This window comes from Temnothorax americanus, unplaced genomic scaffold (genome assembly GCF_048541705.1).
Source record: "Temnothorax americanus isolate GAGA-0224 unplaced genomic scaffold, ASM4854170v1 Scaffold11, whole genome shotgun sequence".
Lineage (NCBI taxonomy): Eukaryota > Metazoa > Arthropoda > Insecta > Hymenoptera > Formicidae > Temnothorax > Temnothorax americanus.
Genome location: NW_027509242.1, coordinates 2,045,001 through 2,061,209, shown reverse-complemented (window position 1 = coordinate 2,061,209; position 16,209 = coordinate 2,045,001). Strand labels below are relative to the sequence as shown.

The following is a 16,209-nucleotide window of genomic DNA, read 5'->3' as shown; positions in this document are numbered from 1 at the left end:
TAGGACGGAGGGAGAAGGCTGATATGAAAGGACAAGAGCATCGGGGGACCAAAGTACGCGCGACGACTTCGTCGTCGGGAAAGCTAGCAGGAGGGATGGATCAAGAGGGAATATGGGAGAATAAGACGAAGAGACTGTGCCGGTGGCAGGAGAAGAGGAGGTGACTGTGAGAAAGAATGAAATAAAAGTGCACCGAGCGTGAAAGTAATCTCGTGACGCTAAAGCGTTCGCGAACGCGACGGGCTATAACCACCGCCCATGATTCCCAATGACGGCGCTGCGATATTAACAGTAGTTAGGGGTTATCAAGGTCCAACATGGAAAACCCGCTTCGTAAACGTCTCTATCTTTTATCATCCGCCGCGGGGCGTTTTGCCCAATTAAAAATAATTTTTCTGTAAAAACGGAAGTTTACTGTCGAAGCAAACTGCGTACAAGTTTACCAATTATTTAGCGTATACCTGACATACTTAAAATATAAATATTTTATGACGAAAAGTTACATACATATATGCAAAGGCAAGAATATATATAAGTTACTAGATGGATTAAGTCGGATACCGAGTATTACTTATCGTAATTGCCGCGAAGGCAGCATAAAAATTAAGAGAGCATCGCTAATTCCATCTCCGTTAAGTGTTAAGAGATTAATTAAACCTCAATCGCCGAGGCGCGATTTCCCCGAAGGGAAATGCGGTGAGCAACGGTAATTCCCGTTATCATTAAACGTAAGAATGAATACAAGAGAACCGGAAAAACCGCGTCGAGAGGATAGAGAGGAGAGGCGCTGGAAAACTGTGGGGGGGGGGAAGAGCGGCGACAGGAAAGGGAAAGAACAGGCCAATCCGGCTGAAAAACAAAGAGCAGACGTGAAAGAGAATGAAAGAGAGAGAGAAAGAGGAAGGTGTCGGAGGTGGAGGATCACTCGGGAAAAGATACAAAAACAGAGAAAAATGGCGAAACGCCGAAAGAGAAAGAGGAAGACCGGGGAGAAGGATAAAAGGATCAGGAAGAGGAAGGAGACGCGCGAGAAAAACACGTAGTCGAGCAGGACAGAAAGAGTAACAAAAGGGCGACATCGGAGAGCGCGGAAACGCCAGGCAGGCAAGCAGGCAGGGAGGAAGGGAGGGTGGTGCTTGGGTTGGGCGAGAGAGAGAAAGCGTGAAAGAGCGGAGGGGGCGGAAAAGCGACAAAAAAGAGCACGCGCGCGCTTTGAAGAGGTGGTGGAGCCGCTGGAAAAACGCGGAGAGGAAAAGCCGAGAGACGAAGGGCGGACAGCGGGAAAGCGGTCGGAGGACGAGGGATATAACAAAAGGACACGCGGCCAAACGTATTAATTATAACCCGTGGCAGTGAGGACTCGATGCGTTGCATTGCGTTACATCGCATCGCATTGCATCGCATTGAGGAACCATTGCAGAGAGGAGAGGATTGAGGGTAGACACAAAACGCGAAACGTCACTCGAACAATGGCCTCTGATATGCCGATAATACGCGTGCAATCTCGACGATAAGCCAACCAGAAGCGGGGAGCGAGGGGGGGAGGGAAGAGGATTTGACTAGCGATATCGTCAACAGGTAATCACGATAACAAAAGCCGTCAATAACGATGATTAAATGAGGCGTGCGCGTATATAATTTCCGCGCGCAGCAATAAAACCCACATTTGCAGCCGTTAAACACGAATAAATGGAACGTTTCTCTTCTTTTCTCCCTTCCTCCCTCTCCTCTCTCTCTCTCTGTTTCAGTGTTTCTCTCATTCTCTCTCTTCATCTCTCCCTGCGAATTAGCTTTGATAAATTACAGACTATCTCGGTATTGTTAACGCTGACGGCGTAAACAACGGCGAAATATGCGGATTGACAGCGGCAGATCTCGCGCTGCTTCCCTCGGAAGGGAGAACCATAATTCTCCGTCTGCTTGTTGAAACGCTTATTATTTCGACGGGTACAAAGCGAACGAGGAGGGGAGAAGGAAAAGGCAGGGTAGGAAGGAATAAAATCTTATCTTGATTCTTAACAAATAGGGCTATTTGGAATAAGTGAGTCTACTAATAAGTTCAAGGGGGTTTATAGTGGGATATCCACTCTCTGTCAATTTAATGCTCGAGCTTCATTTTGTCAGACATTTCGGGATATTTAAATAATGGTAATCTCTTTTTTAGTGGACAAACGCGACCCGAACCTCCATCATTACTCACTCGCCCCTACATAATATATATTAACGACCCTGTAATGACTATAATAAGTACTAATGAATCTTTAATAAGCATCAGTTAAGTGGAGGTCTACTTTGACATTTTCTTATTGCTGAACACTACGAAGCTCGTTAACCCTAGTCCCGTATAGAAGAAAAATTTTTCGTCAGCCGAACAGTCGATCAAACGTTGGCAGCAGATTACACGGACACGAATACGGGGGCGTATATATATTAAAAAATGTGGCAAACACAAAATGAATCATGTCGCGATGCGATACCGCTCGCGCGTATAACCCCGAGCTCGACCGTGGCTCGTAAAATCGCGCGCGGAAGACAAATCGACGTAGGAGAAAGGGTAGGGCAAAAGGGAAAAGGGGCGAAACGAGCGGAAAAGAGAGACAAATTGGAAAAGCCCGGGGAAAAGGAACGAGTTAGCGGGGGCCGACGTCGGAAGCGATCGGGGAACAATGAGGAGAGTCCGAGCTCAAAGCCAGGAAACCGTGCGTCGGAAAGCGTCGAGAGGACGGGAAGAGAATGGCCGGCGGGAGAAGAGGAGCGAGAAAATAATTGAAGACGAGAAAAAGAGACGAGCGAGGAAAGGAGATGCGCGCGCGGCGCTCTCTCTCCGAGGGACAACGCGAAATAAGCCGCGCGTGGTAAACGAGCGGGCAGAAACGAGCCTCGCCTCGGTGTGAAGAGCGAAAGAGAAAGCGAGAGGAAGCGCGAGGGTGGAAGGGAGAAATCTATTTATTATTCTGCAGCGCGCGAGCCTCGTCAGGACACTCAGGACTGAGGTGCCGGCCAAACGGGACACGTAATAAAACTAACGAGAATAACAAAAGCGCGTATGATGACCGACTCAGGAGGTGGCGCGGTTTACCTTATTTTACGATTTATTATTTTCCTCGATTAACTTAAAATAGACGAGAAAGAAAGAGATCTTTCCTCGATAAGAGTTTTCGAAGGTATAAATAACTCGCGACTTGTGCGGATTTCATTGATTAGAACTGATTTCAAATAAACCTTATTTTAAGGAAAGCTCGGTGATTTTTCCACGTCATTTTTCGTACTTTTTGAAAACACGGGAGAAAAACTTTGTGAAAAATAAATGTAAAACTGTGATATCCGTGAAATTCGTATTGATAATTACTTCTCACTGCGATGATCTTTTTTTAGTCCATACGAAATTTTCTGTCGTTTCAAAATAATTTCGCGCAAAAATCATTACACGTGGATAGCCGAATGCGTGTTATTATTTTCGATTCGCCTGAAATTAGACCGAACTATATGAGGAATGTAAAATATGACATACGTATATGTGAATCGATCATAACTAAAATATTATACGAATAGAGACGGTATGTAGGCCGGAGGGGAAGGGGGGAGGGTAAAACACCGAAAAGAGGAAAGTCAGCTGTGAGGGTGACGAGAGTGACAGGTACCGACGGTATAGGGCGGGGGGAGGGGCGAGAATGGGTGAAAGGGGGAATAACGAGTGCCATCAGCGCTATCCGTACTGCGGATATATGATTCATTCGGTAGCGCGCGTTACGAATGATAACTCATGCATATTGAACGGGAACGGCGGGGGGTCGGATTGCGTTCCGTAATTTAGTCGGCGACGGTACACGCGTTGCGACGCGAGACGACAACGATGACGACTACTTGGCAAGCAGAAACGGGAGAACGGCGACGATGGCGTAACGGGTGCGATATACACGGTGGTTAGCGGCGGTTGGCGGTAGTATAGCTGGGGCGCAGGGTGACACGATGACGGTGACTACTCCCTCGAATGAATAAGTGCGCGAGCTCGGGGGGAACGTCCCTTTTATCAGCGGGGAAGCGCTTTGGCCCCCAAAGAGAGAGAATCGGTGCGCGCTTCCGACTCGGCGGCGCCGTTAATTAGGTCGAGCTCGACGTCGACGACGGCAACGATGATGACGACGACGCAGGCGAGCGAGCGAGTAACGAACAAAAACCAATTTCGACTTAGTTCCCCGCGAAATTTCGACTTGGGAACCTTCCCCGCTAAATGATAATATTTGGTTGCGCGTTCTCGTCTCTCTTTCTCTCTCTCCTTCTCTGTCTTTCTCATTGGGGTGCGCATGTTTCCTCTCTCGACCTTTTCGGTAATTTCCTGGTTCTCGCTGCCGCCGCTGCTGATGCATAGGATACACGGAGGAACGAATTCGCCGTGTGAATAAACGCGCCCGAATTTTCCGCAGGTAACTTCGTCGTGTGCCGTCGTCTTCCGCTTCGAATTTTGAGCGAATCTTCTTCGTTGCCGTCTCGTCGTCGTCCTCCGCATAAGAAGTCGCTTTCTCCCCTGACGCTGCTTGCATTTTGGGACTCCGCGCAGAAACCACGAATTCTCTTCTGAATATATTCTTTCGGCGTTATTAAATATTATTGTATTACACATATATAAAAAAATACTATTATATCTTATCTTTTCAAGAAAGAAATTAGTAAAATATGGTTAGTATAATAAGGTGAAACCGAATATGATTATATAAAGATAAGATCATATCGCGCCAAATAATTTCGCGGATCTGATTATACATAATCATATAAAATTACATTTAGATCTTTTCATATCTAATAATGCATTTTTACATCTGACCATTTTTTTTCTCGGATTCTTCTATTGTGTACACATAATTTACCTAGTTTATTAAAAGTAGATATATTTTACCGTTCAACACACATATAGTAATTTTTTAAATATAATAATGAATAATTACATATAGAATGCTAACATTTTTGTTCTAGAAAAACTGACGGCTACTCGCAGTAAAATACAACTTTTGCCACGTTAAATATTTTTGGGCACTTTTAGAAAAATATTGTCATAAAAGTCATTAAGGATCGATAGTTTTTGCGATGTTTCAAGATTCCCAATGTGAAAAGCTTCGCGCGTCCCGGATCTCCCCCCCCCCAAAAAAAGAAAAAAACCGGGGTCGGCGCGAATAAATATCGCGCACGGTATTTTTTTTATCTCGTTTCTTTCGCCTGCCGTTGAAATTTCACCTGCGCGAACTTCCGCTGAGAGCCGCGAATGATAATATTTTCGGCCGTGCTCGGTTTTCGCAATGAGATTCGCGAGTATAACTTCGAGTTTCTCGATAATAACGAAATATATAGGGAGAATTCTTTTTCGAACAATGCACCCGGCATACATAAATAACCGTGGTGTACGGCCTTTTTTTGCGCCCCGGGCCGGGGTTTATTCGCGGTCCCGGCGCGGGGGCGCGCCTCTGAAAATTTCGAGAAACTTTTCCCGGCGCGGCGCGGCGCGGCGAACTTGGAGTCGCCCCCGTCCTTTTCTCTCAGGTGCGCGGGGTAAAAAATCAGTTAATATTTCGCCGTGTATTCACGTCGCGTACTCGGTCAGGCGAGAGAAGCTTACGGTTCATCCGTTAAAAAATAACGTGTACGATATTTCATCGAAGCTCCGAGGGTTCGACGAGGGAGACAGGAGAGAATGAGAGAACGAGAGAGAAAAGGGGGCGGAAATTTTTCAAAAAAAAAAAACGCGAGTTGAACCTACATGGCTCAACGAAACGATTGTTTCGCGAAGGAAATTGCTTTTTTTTCGCAATTCCACGAAAACGCATTCGACTGTCGATCGATAATATCTTCGTTCTGGTGAGATCATCTGACCCGTTTTGCCGTTAAAATTAGAAAAGTTCATTCGGCGAGATCAACTGATTGACAATTTCCATGAAAAATAAATAAATCGCTTACTTCGATACAGATATAACGTACGACATCAAATAAAAACGAATTTTTCCGAAATACAAGCTTTGCTATTTTTATATTTCTTGTAAATAAACAATGAAATTTGATTTTCGATACGTTGTTGTTTTTTGCCGGGGCTTCGATTACAATGGAGCGGGTTGCGCGAAGGATAAAAAAATACAATGCAGATATCAGAGCGTCCGTTTTGCAGTTAATAAGCGTCGCCTCACGTGGCCGTAAGCTTCTCAATAAAAGTCTTTAGCCCTGTGACGTCTTTAATTAAGTCGACGACGACGACGACGACGACAAAGGACGGCTACGAGAAGCGACAGGCCGGGCTCCTCGCGATACTTTTTCACCCGACTCGTTACCATAATGAATCCAACCGTGATCCTATATTAATTGGCGACTCGGTGCGGCGCGACGTTAGCTTAGAGGGAAAAAATAAAAAAAGCCGAAGCGGAACCGTAAAAATCAAGTGGCGGTCCACGAGAGAGAGAGAGAGAGAGAGAGAGAGAGAGAGAGAGAGAGAGAGAGAGGAGAAAGGAGAGACGAGGAGGGGGGGACGAGAGCGAAAAAGAAAATACATGGAAAAGTGCTCCTTTATGCGAGGAAAAGTTGCGCGTTTAATCCTACGTAGATTTCCGTGCTTGGAAGCTAGAGACGTCGTATAAAAGAACGACGGCGGGAAAAGGAGGAAAAATTAGAAGGAGCGGAAAAGAGAAGAGGGATGAGAAGAAGCCGGGGCGGACGAGAACGACGCGGTGTATTCAAGGAGTTGGGAGGGAGGAAAGGATGAGCCGCGCGGAAGGTTGGTTTGCGAGAGTCGAGTGCGTGCGGACGCAACTGCCTTTCTAATGCCGCGGTAATTCCTCGCGGTTATTTACGTTGATTAATAAAGGAAAGCCGGGGGAAAACGGACCAGAATTAGCGGCGAGAGCCCCGGCGTTCGTTTCGCCCGTTCGTCCGCCGCAAAAGGAGCCGTGGGGACGAGATTGCGATTGGATTCAGCGTTTTATGATGCCCGACGTTACTCGGGTCCGGGATTCCGCCACGAAAATGGCTCGCTCGTGTTCCGTATTACTACTGCGAAAGCTGGAAATAGAGAATGGTTCTAATCTGCGTTTATCTTATCCCCGTAATATTCTCATTTGTATATAAGTTCCAAAATGTATCGGGAGAAATTCTTGCGCATTGAAAACTATTTCGATAATCGTGCTACGATTTAATATTACTTGGGCGTTGAAACTTCCCCGCGTTGTTCATTAGTTGTAAAATAATAAATGCTCTTAAAATTGAAAGTCGCCCCCTCTGACACGTCTCGGCTGCTTCGTCGCGCGCCGGGAGATAAAACGCGGAAACAGGGGGAGCGACAGGCAAATAAGAATCGCATCGCGGCGCGAGAGAACTCGCAAAAGCAGATTGTCAGTCAAGCGAGAGCTCTCTCGAGCCCGGTTGACTGGTAACTTGCTGAATCGCGCGCAGAACGATTAGAAGAGGAACACGGAAAATATTGGAAGAAGCGAGCGTGGGAGGAAGGGAAGAGATTCTTTAAAGGTATGAGCGATATCCATATTGTAAGTCGCCTCGAATTTCGGGCCCGTGAACCGCGCTCTCGTACGAACGCGGCATTGATATTCCCGCGAGAGAGTTTTGTAGACGGTAGAATTAGCGGCGAGACGGGGCGGGGCGGTCCGGAGCGGTCTGCAAAAATAAAAGTGTCTTTTCATGTCAGAGTACGGGAATAAAAGATGTCCCGTTTCCTTCCGCGGAATAGCCCGCCGACCTCTGGCCGGCGTGGCGCACTGGATACCGTTGCAGCAGCACTCGGGGCCTTGTAACGTCGTGAAATAGAGAGGGAAGGAGTGGTGAAAACGTGTATAGAGATATTGTTAAAGTGCATCGCGCAGCAATTGAAAAGTTGACAATAGCGTTACATTTCATTTTTTTTCATTTTTTTTTATTTATTTTTTTTTTTTTTATATAGAAAAGGAGAGTATACGGAGATTGACTATACAAAACAAAACTCGGACCGGAAGTTATCAATCCATACAATCATATAGCTAGAATCAGTGATCGATCGCAAATATACTGTGGAAGAGGGCCTTGCTTTGTCATGACGATATAAAATGAGGTGACAGGAGGAACATAATTCTTTCCAGGGATATTTGAAAAAGAATATAGCGCCTTTGTGTGTGTATGTATGTGTGGAACTAAATTTCATAAACTTCACGGTATAATTTAAAGTTTAATAAATTGAAAATGAAGAACGTCTCTTCGTCGCGCTCTTTAAAGTTGAAGAAGCTACGGAATCCGCTGTCGCGGAGAGGCGAAGAGGGAGTGCAAGATTGAGACGGTCATGCCGGTACATTAATTCCTAATACCCGGCAGGACGTCGCGTCGGCGTAAGGAGCATTAAAGAAAAAAGAGGAGGTTGGGCGGAGGAGGAGGAGGAGGAGGAGGAGGAGGAGGAAGAGACGGGAGAGAAAAAGAAGCTACGGCGGGGAAAGGTCAAACGGTTCTTAGGAGCGCCCTTTCGACGGCGAAGTGCGAGAATGTCTGGCGGTGCAACGGCGGATTTAATACCACCGTAATTCTACCGCGGTTACGTAAGGCGATTAAAACAAAAAAAAAAGGATATATAAGAGAGAAAGCACACGGTGAAATGGCGGCGGGTGACGGCGGCCCTCCTGTCGGAGGATATCCGGCGAGATGGCGGAAACGCGCGGGTCAACGGCACACAGAGAGGAGATGAGGCTACGTAAAATGCGATCCTTCGCGAGCAGAAGCGCGCGGGCGAATTCCGATTGATTTAACCGCGAGCGGCCACATTAATTCTGCGCGCTGCGTAAGACGTGGAAAAATCGAGCATAACGTGGCGGCGGCGGCGGCACCGCGGGGAGACCCCCGCGCGGACAACGAAAAGGTAATTTGATGAAATATCGCGGGCCTTCGGGCGCCGCGCCCGCCGCCGCAGGCAGACGACGCGGAAAGTCGCATTAATTTAAGGGCGATTGAAATGTCGGCACGGGAGAAAAGATTACTCGAACTTCGCTCAATCGTCGCTATATACATATATATTCACCTGCTCAACGCGGCTGGATTCCTTTTTTCTTTTTCTTAATTATGGGCGACCGACGAGTCACCGTCGCCTATAATTAAGCGCGTTTGTAACGCCGACGAAAGTACAATATTTTGCGAATCGTCAACGAGATTATTAATATATCCGTCCGTCCACTGCGCTTTTGTTTATTTTCTGTTCTTAATTGTCGCGATGCAACCTGCGCTCGTGTCATACTGTCCAGGCCATCATTATTCTTCCTACCGACTAAAAATTATTCTCGTTTTTATTTAGGATCTCGCCTGCGCGCGCGCGCGCGGCGAACTCAATTTATAATCTGTTTTCATCATTTTTAAACGAGCTTTACTCTCATCTTTCTTCCTCGTTACGTAGTGATTTCGCTCGATCTTCAAGCGGGCTTACTTTTTCAGCGATAAGCGCGCATTTATACTTAAAGGGCAATTGAAAGAATAATCCCGTCTGTATTTTTTATGAAAACACGCTTTCGTTCGCAGGTTTATTATTTTCTCTCTCTCTCTCTCTCTCTCTCTCTCTCTCTCTCTCTCTCTCTCTCTCTCCTCTCTTCTTTTTTTCTTTCCTTTAGAGCGAGAGTGCAGAAAAATCTTCTTCCTTTTGCAAACTGAAAAAAAAAATCCAGCCACTTCATCGTCACGTAGAAAATTACCAGTTAATTTTTATCAGCGCTGCCGTGAAATTTCGCGAACTTGGCGAATCGAAGCGCATTGAAGGGGAAGCAGATTGCGAAAGTTTTTCGAAACCTTCGACCCACATTCCGCCTGCTATACTGAAACGCATGGTGCAGACATCGTATTGCGCAACGTAACTATTTCTTAGCGAGGAGAGGAGAGCAAACTGGAGAGAGTCTCGGGGAATTATTACTTCACTTGTACTAACCTTTTTCTTGCGCGCGCGCGCGCGACAGGAAATCGTCCGCCTCGTCCGCCGCCGCAAATGTCGTGGGATTTCAAACGTCACGCGCGGGGTTCGAAATTTTTCTCGTTACCGTTCTTCCTCGTTAAGACGCTTGCCGGTATCCCGCGGTCATTTTTTAACGGCGCACTCAACCGCGTTAATTTTCCGCCAAGCCTCGGCGCGCGACGGCCATAAATAACGCGGCGAAACAGGCGCGCCGTGTATTTGGAATTCCGGAAAAGGGACCGGCGCGGGGCCTCTTAGGGGAAAGGGAAAAGGAGGAGAGCTTGATGCGAACACTCGGGGGAGAGGACAATTCCGGCGATGTCAAGTACCGCCATCAGTCTCTCGCCTTGAAGTATTCCTGTCTTCGAGTGCATCTCTCTCCACGCGAGCAGTCGTAATTCAGTTACGCTTGCCTGTAATTGTTGTATACTCGGAGGACTCAATTTTCGTAAACCCGCAGTCGCGTCGCAGACATTTGCCATTAAAACGCGTCGCTTAATTTGTCGCGTCGTGCCACGAGATATCGCGTTACGTCGTTAGAACCCACAAATACCCCAGCATCACAAATACCGCGCGATAAAATCGCGTCAAGTTCAAGAGATCATTGTCTTTCTCTCCATTATTTTTTCCCCGTTGCCGTGTAATAAAATTTATTTTTGTCTCAGCTTTTTGTGTTTAAAAGAGAAAAAATATCGAAGATCGTAGATCCGCGTTACCGTTATAATATAATCGCGCTTAATAAGAGGATAATAAGCATTACAGCGATACTCGGGGATGTAAACGGTTCCTACCCTGATGGAATTTTTAATTAACGTAACTTTTCACATTACTGCGAACTGCAAGACATAACGGCGGCTATTGTTACAGGCTACATTACGTCGACGGATCTGAACAACAGTTTGCGTCTTTGTAAGTGTTATTATCTATTTATTCTATTCGATTCGGCATCAGTTATTCTCTCCGCGGAATATCGAACGGTGTGTCGTATACGAACAATAGAAAGAATGGGGTTTAAAAACGGATCAAAGTTTATATAGCTGCGCGATACTGGGGCGCAAAAATTCGCGAATAACAGATAAGGGATGGAACTTTGGTTCGCGTATCACGGATTGAGAAGTACAATATAAAATGTAATGGAGCTCGCCTCTTGCCCTCCTTCTCCTTTTCTTCTTTATATTTAACGCCGTCATTTTATTCGAATAAAAATAAAACAAGAATTTATATTCGCGAACAATGTTGGAGTCAGGCGTGTGTGGTTACGAATAAGGTACGCCGAATCTCTCGTATTTTACGAATTTTTTAGAATCCTGGTTGAGTAGAGAGAGAGAGAGAGAGAGAGAGAGAGAGAGAGAGAGAGAGAGAGGGGCAGAGAGAGAAAGAAAGTGGCCGGTATCGGAGTTTGGATACGGTCAGCACCACCTCGATAATAGGGTTAAATCGGCGGAAATTAATGGACGCTGACCCTTCCGTGTACAATTCATCCCCCAGAGAGATGAAAAAAAGAGGAGAAAAGGGAGGGCGGCGACGGTGGCCGTGGCCGGCCGGGCGTACGATCAAATTCATTATGTTCGCATATTTTATGCAGCGGAAGGCTAAAGTTTACGTTAAATTAACCCCCCGTCCGTGTTACGCGGGGCTCATTGCGGAATGCATGGGGGATGAGGGGAAAGGGTGAAATCGCTCGGTATCGGGTCGTTAAAAGGCAATTTGTTAAAGCCGGACCTTTCATCGCGCTGCCGTAACACGCGAAGGTTTTCTTTTTCCGCCCCATCCTCTTCCCAAAAAACGGGAGAGAAACTCGAGTCGAGCGTACAACGTCGCGTTGAGTTACGCGATTGTAAAAGTAAACGCGTCTATATATCGCGCTGCGCGCGCGCGCTCGCATCGGCATACTTAGGACTAATTTCCTACGAGATTTCTTATGCCGCTGTTTTTGCACAAAAGCACGCTATTATTTTAATCGATCGACATACCCAAGAAAGCAACTCGAGTGTGACGTTTGCGATTTAATTTGACGACTATGTCAATAATAATTATAATTTTGACGGTGGTATTAATATAGATGACTTAAGGGATTGACCGATCTTCAGAAATTCATTAGCTTCCTCTGACATTTAGAATGACGAGTGACGGTATATTACTTAATGTACGAAAATACAGCTGGTTCGCATCGAGACGTGTCACTTGTCATTTAAATTTCGAGAGTTACGTTCCGCAACGCGAAATTATACGAATACGTCGAAACACGCCTGGACAAAGTGCTAATATAATTTATACGAGCGGGCAGAGAGAACGTACGGGCACTCATATTATTTTATATTAAATCAAGGCGACGCCGACGTCGCGACGGCGAGAATGCCGGGAAAAAATGACGAATCGTATCCCCGTAAGTACTCCGGATATTAAAGGTTGGGGGGGGCTTCGTCACACAGCCTCGGCAGTTTTATAATAAAATAACAGGCGCAGGGGACATTTATTAAGGAAGTTGCTCGGCGTCGAGTCGCGCCGCGACGCTGCGAGGCGTTCGTTCGCGTGAAAAAGCCACGGCGCGAATGAGCAAGCCCGATGGATTTCACTGGTCTGGCATCGTCGTAAGTCATAAATCTATTTTAAAAAATGTCGAATTTTATTTTTGTTTTAATAACAGTATGAATTATAAAGGAATATCTTCGTTAAATCGTCTTATTTCAGTGAGAAAAATATCACATATTTAATGTACGAGAATGTCAAATGTGTTTGTCGCTACTTAAAAGCGAAATGTCAACCGAGAGCTAGGATAATTCTGGAATACAGAGAGCATAATTCAATCAATTATGTTTACGATTGGAATAGATTTCTGCTGACAAAAAACCGATAATGCCGTTAGCGAAACCGTATTCGATCCCCGTTTAACGCGGAAATATCATTCGTGACAATTGCATTAACTCTGACGCCGCAAATTAGCGGCTCAGCTAATATTTGGCCAACTATTCCTGGAGCGAGGGAAAAAAAATACAACAGAAAATCAAAGACACTATTTAATGGCGTCTATTTAAGGAGGTTTTGAAGAAAATTAGAAACGTTGAGAATTGCATAAAATTTAAATTTATAAAACATAAGCTCTTTTATAAATGTCAGCATGTTAATTTTTTTTTTAATTTTTCTCACCGGTCAGTTTTTGAGAACATTTATAACAAAGCTTGAGATTTTTTTATGTCATGGTAAAAATTGTATACATAATAGTGCGTAATTCTCTATGATGTGCATTTTATACAGCGAAGCACTTGAAACAAAAAATTTGAGATGTGACATAAAAAAAGTCTATCTATTTTGTGTATCGCGGTGCAAATTTTAATATTGCAAGAAACGTGGCCATATTTTTCAAATCTTTCAAGGCTCTTTTTTAGTATGATATTTTTTATATATTAAACATAAATTTGTTTAATTTTTAATATTTTCAATAGTTATTTTTGTGTTAATAATTGATATATGCAGTATCGAGTTCCTCATTAGAAACCATGTAAAAAATCTTGTTATAAAAATTCAAAAACTGATTGGTGAAAAAATGTACAAAAATTCATACTCACATTATTTATAAAAGAGCTTTATGTTTTAAATTTTATGCAATATTTCTGATTATCCTTCTGATAATCTTCTCTTATAATGTGATTCAATATTCTATTTATTGATGTTTTTTAAATGAGTTCTGATATGTTAAGCACCGTGTTTGCAATATAGGCAATATTTCTTACATTGTTTCGATTTACCATAGTACCGTGGCTTCTGCGAATGAATTTGGAGCGAAAGTTTCGTTTTGAATGGAACGTAACAGTAGGAACGGAAAAAAGGACGACACGGTATCGATATATAACTCGGTTCTCGATGTAGCACGCACTTCCTTTGTGCGGGTAAATACGCGTGGACACGCGTGAGAATTCGACCGTTTGTTTCGACGCGCATTGCAACGTGATCCAACGGCTCCCACGATTATTCGTGTCACGCATTGCCGTAATACGACTGCACTTGCGCTATAGTGACATACACATTCCGCCCTTGAAGTCTAGAGGCTCCAGAAAGAACGCGAAAAGGAATGTGTGTGAAAAGATCGAAAATTGATTCTTCACTTTATATACCTGCCGTTGTCTACGTTCACGAAGGCGAGAGGCGAAGGCGAGAGGTTTTTCTTTAATTTATCAGTTAAATTAACTTTAATCCTCATATAATTTAATTGAATAGAGTTTGCAATTCTGGGGATGGTCTCTCGGTTTTACCGTTGCTATTGTCCTACTTGCAGGAAAATATGGTCACCCTGCCGGAAGCTATAAGCCAGTTTCCTCGTCTTCGCAATGCGCGGACGTAACGAAGCGCAGGAATTATTTCTTATCCCTTGTCGTTTCAGAAATTGCACGGCGCGGTCATGGGCGCCGAGACACGGTCTTCTTCCTGGGTTTTTCCACGGTGCCACGAGAGGAGAAAAAAAAGTCCGGTTGGAAAATACCGCTTCATTATAATTTTCATGAAACTCTTGTTATGGAGGCAGGGAAATTTTACTGTGCGCTATTAGCAAGATAATTGAAATAATAATCATGAGGAGAGAAGCAAGGAAGTCGGGGGAAAAAAATTCCGGCGCGGCGCCCATGCTCGCACTTATTCCCTAGCGCTTATCCTTTGTGCTTATCCCTTGTACTTATCCTCTGTCCACCGTAAAGCCGGCAATCAAAAGTACATTTTCACTTAACCCGCTGCACTGGAAATTCCAAGCCGGGGTGCTTTGAAGCAGCTCCGCGCAGCTCACATTATTGACGTCTCCCATTAAAATTTATACGGTGACTCAGAAGCCGCTGTATTGTGGAATATTAAATAAAAATAAATAAATAAATAAATAAATAAATAAATAATAATAAAAAGCTCTTCTCATTACTTAACTTCTCCAGTTGTATACCAGATCCAGAATTATAAAAGTTATTAATTGATTAACGTTATCTCCATTAATCAAAAAAGATCTACTTTATAAAAGGAATAACTTAATAAAGTACAGAAATAAGAGTTCCAGATTTTTGTGACGCACACATAGACACGTATACACGTTCGCTCAATAATTCATATTTTACTGATACTTTTAGTTTTCTTCCTGCAATATTTAAAATTTATGAAACATTTAGTCTCGTAATATCATTAATCAATATCTCACGGAGTTATTTTCAAAATACATATCTCATACCGTGGAGCGAAATGTCCTATTTTTCGCCTAATAAATAATCAGTGTCGTCGATAACTATTAGAATCGCGAGAGATACATATTCCAAAATAAACATTTAATTCGGCTTGCTCTCGAACAAGAGCATATGTCAAGAAATTAATACCTTGTTTATAAACGTCGTAGACGTCGTCGTTGTTCGCAGCAACCACCTGTTTACCTGACGTTATCGTCATCATCCTCCTACTCTTGGGCTCTGTCGACGCTTTCGCCGCAGATTGTCTCTCCCTCTCCCCCTCCCCCTTTTCCCCCTTTCTCTGTTTCTCCTAGAAGCACACGGTATATAGGTTTCGGTGGATTACATACTATTCTCGCGGAATATTCTCGGTGATTCGAATCGTTGGAGCCATCCTCGGAAAAGACAGACGCGTGTCGCAGCTTCTCGTTCTCCCTCGTCGCCGCAGCGTCTCTCGCGGCTCCTTTGATCTCCTTTCCCTCTTCAAGTGACATCACCCGAACGTCGTGCATTTCGCGAAAAGGGATCGCGATCTTCCTAAGGTCACCCCGCGCTCGAGTTTTATGTTGTCGAAAAAGAGGAGTACTATTGATCCGTCACATATTTTTGGACGACGCATCTATTATTCTCACTATTTGAAAAGCATTTGATTTAAGTTGTTGACTTTGACATAATATGACATAAGACGCGACATAATATATGAATTATAATTGGATCGTATAATTCAATTTTCTTATCTCTCTGTGTACAATAAAATTCCTTTTATTTATTAAAGTTGGAGTAGCGTTAACTTATAATTTGATTGCATTAAATTAGCAAAAATTATTTTGATCCGTAACAAAGAAGGCTATTCGAACAATCGAATAAACGATTTAATTAATTTAAGCGTTTTAAGTAGTTTTTTTACGAACTGTTATAAATTTACACTAACGGTAAGTTGATCGAATTTTTTAAGCCAGGAATAAAAAAGATAATAAAAAAGATCTAAGTAAACAATGATAAAGATGAAAAAATTTAAAGGAAATTAATTTTGAAAATGAAAGAATCTTTGATTTATATTAATCTTTATGAGGAGAA

The 16,209-nt window shown here is 43.9% G+C and overlaps 1 protein-coding gene across 5 annotated transcripts in view; it reads left to right on the top strand.

Moving 5' to 3' along the window:
• Window positions 1-16,209, top strand: part of LOC143908635 (uncharacterized) — a 189,369-nt gene that overhangs the window by 160,995 nt on the left and 12,165 nt on the right. The gene's annotated exons all lie outside the window — the stretch shown is intronic.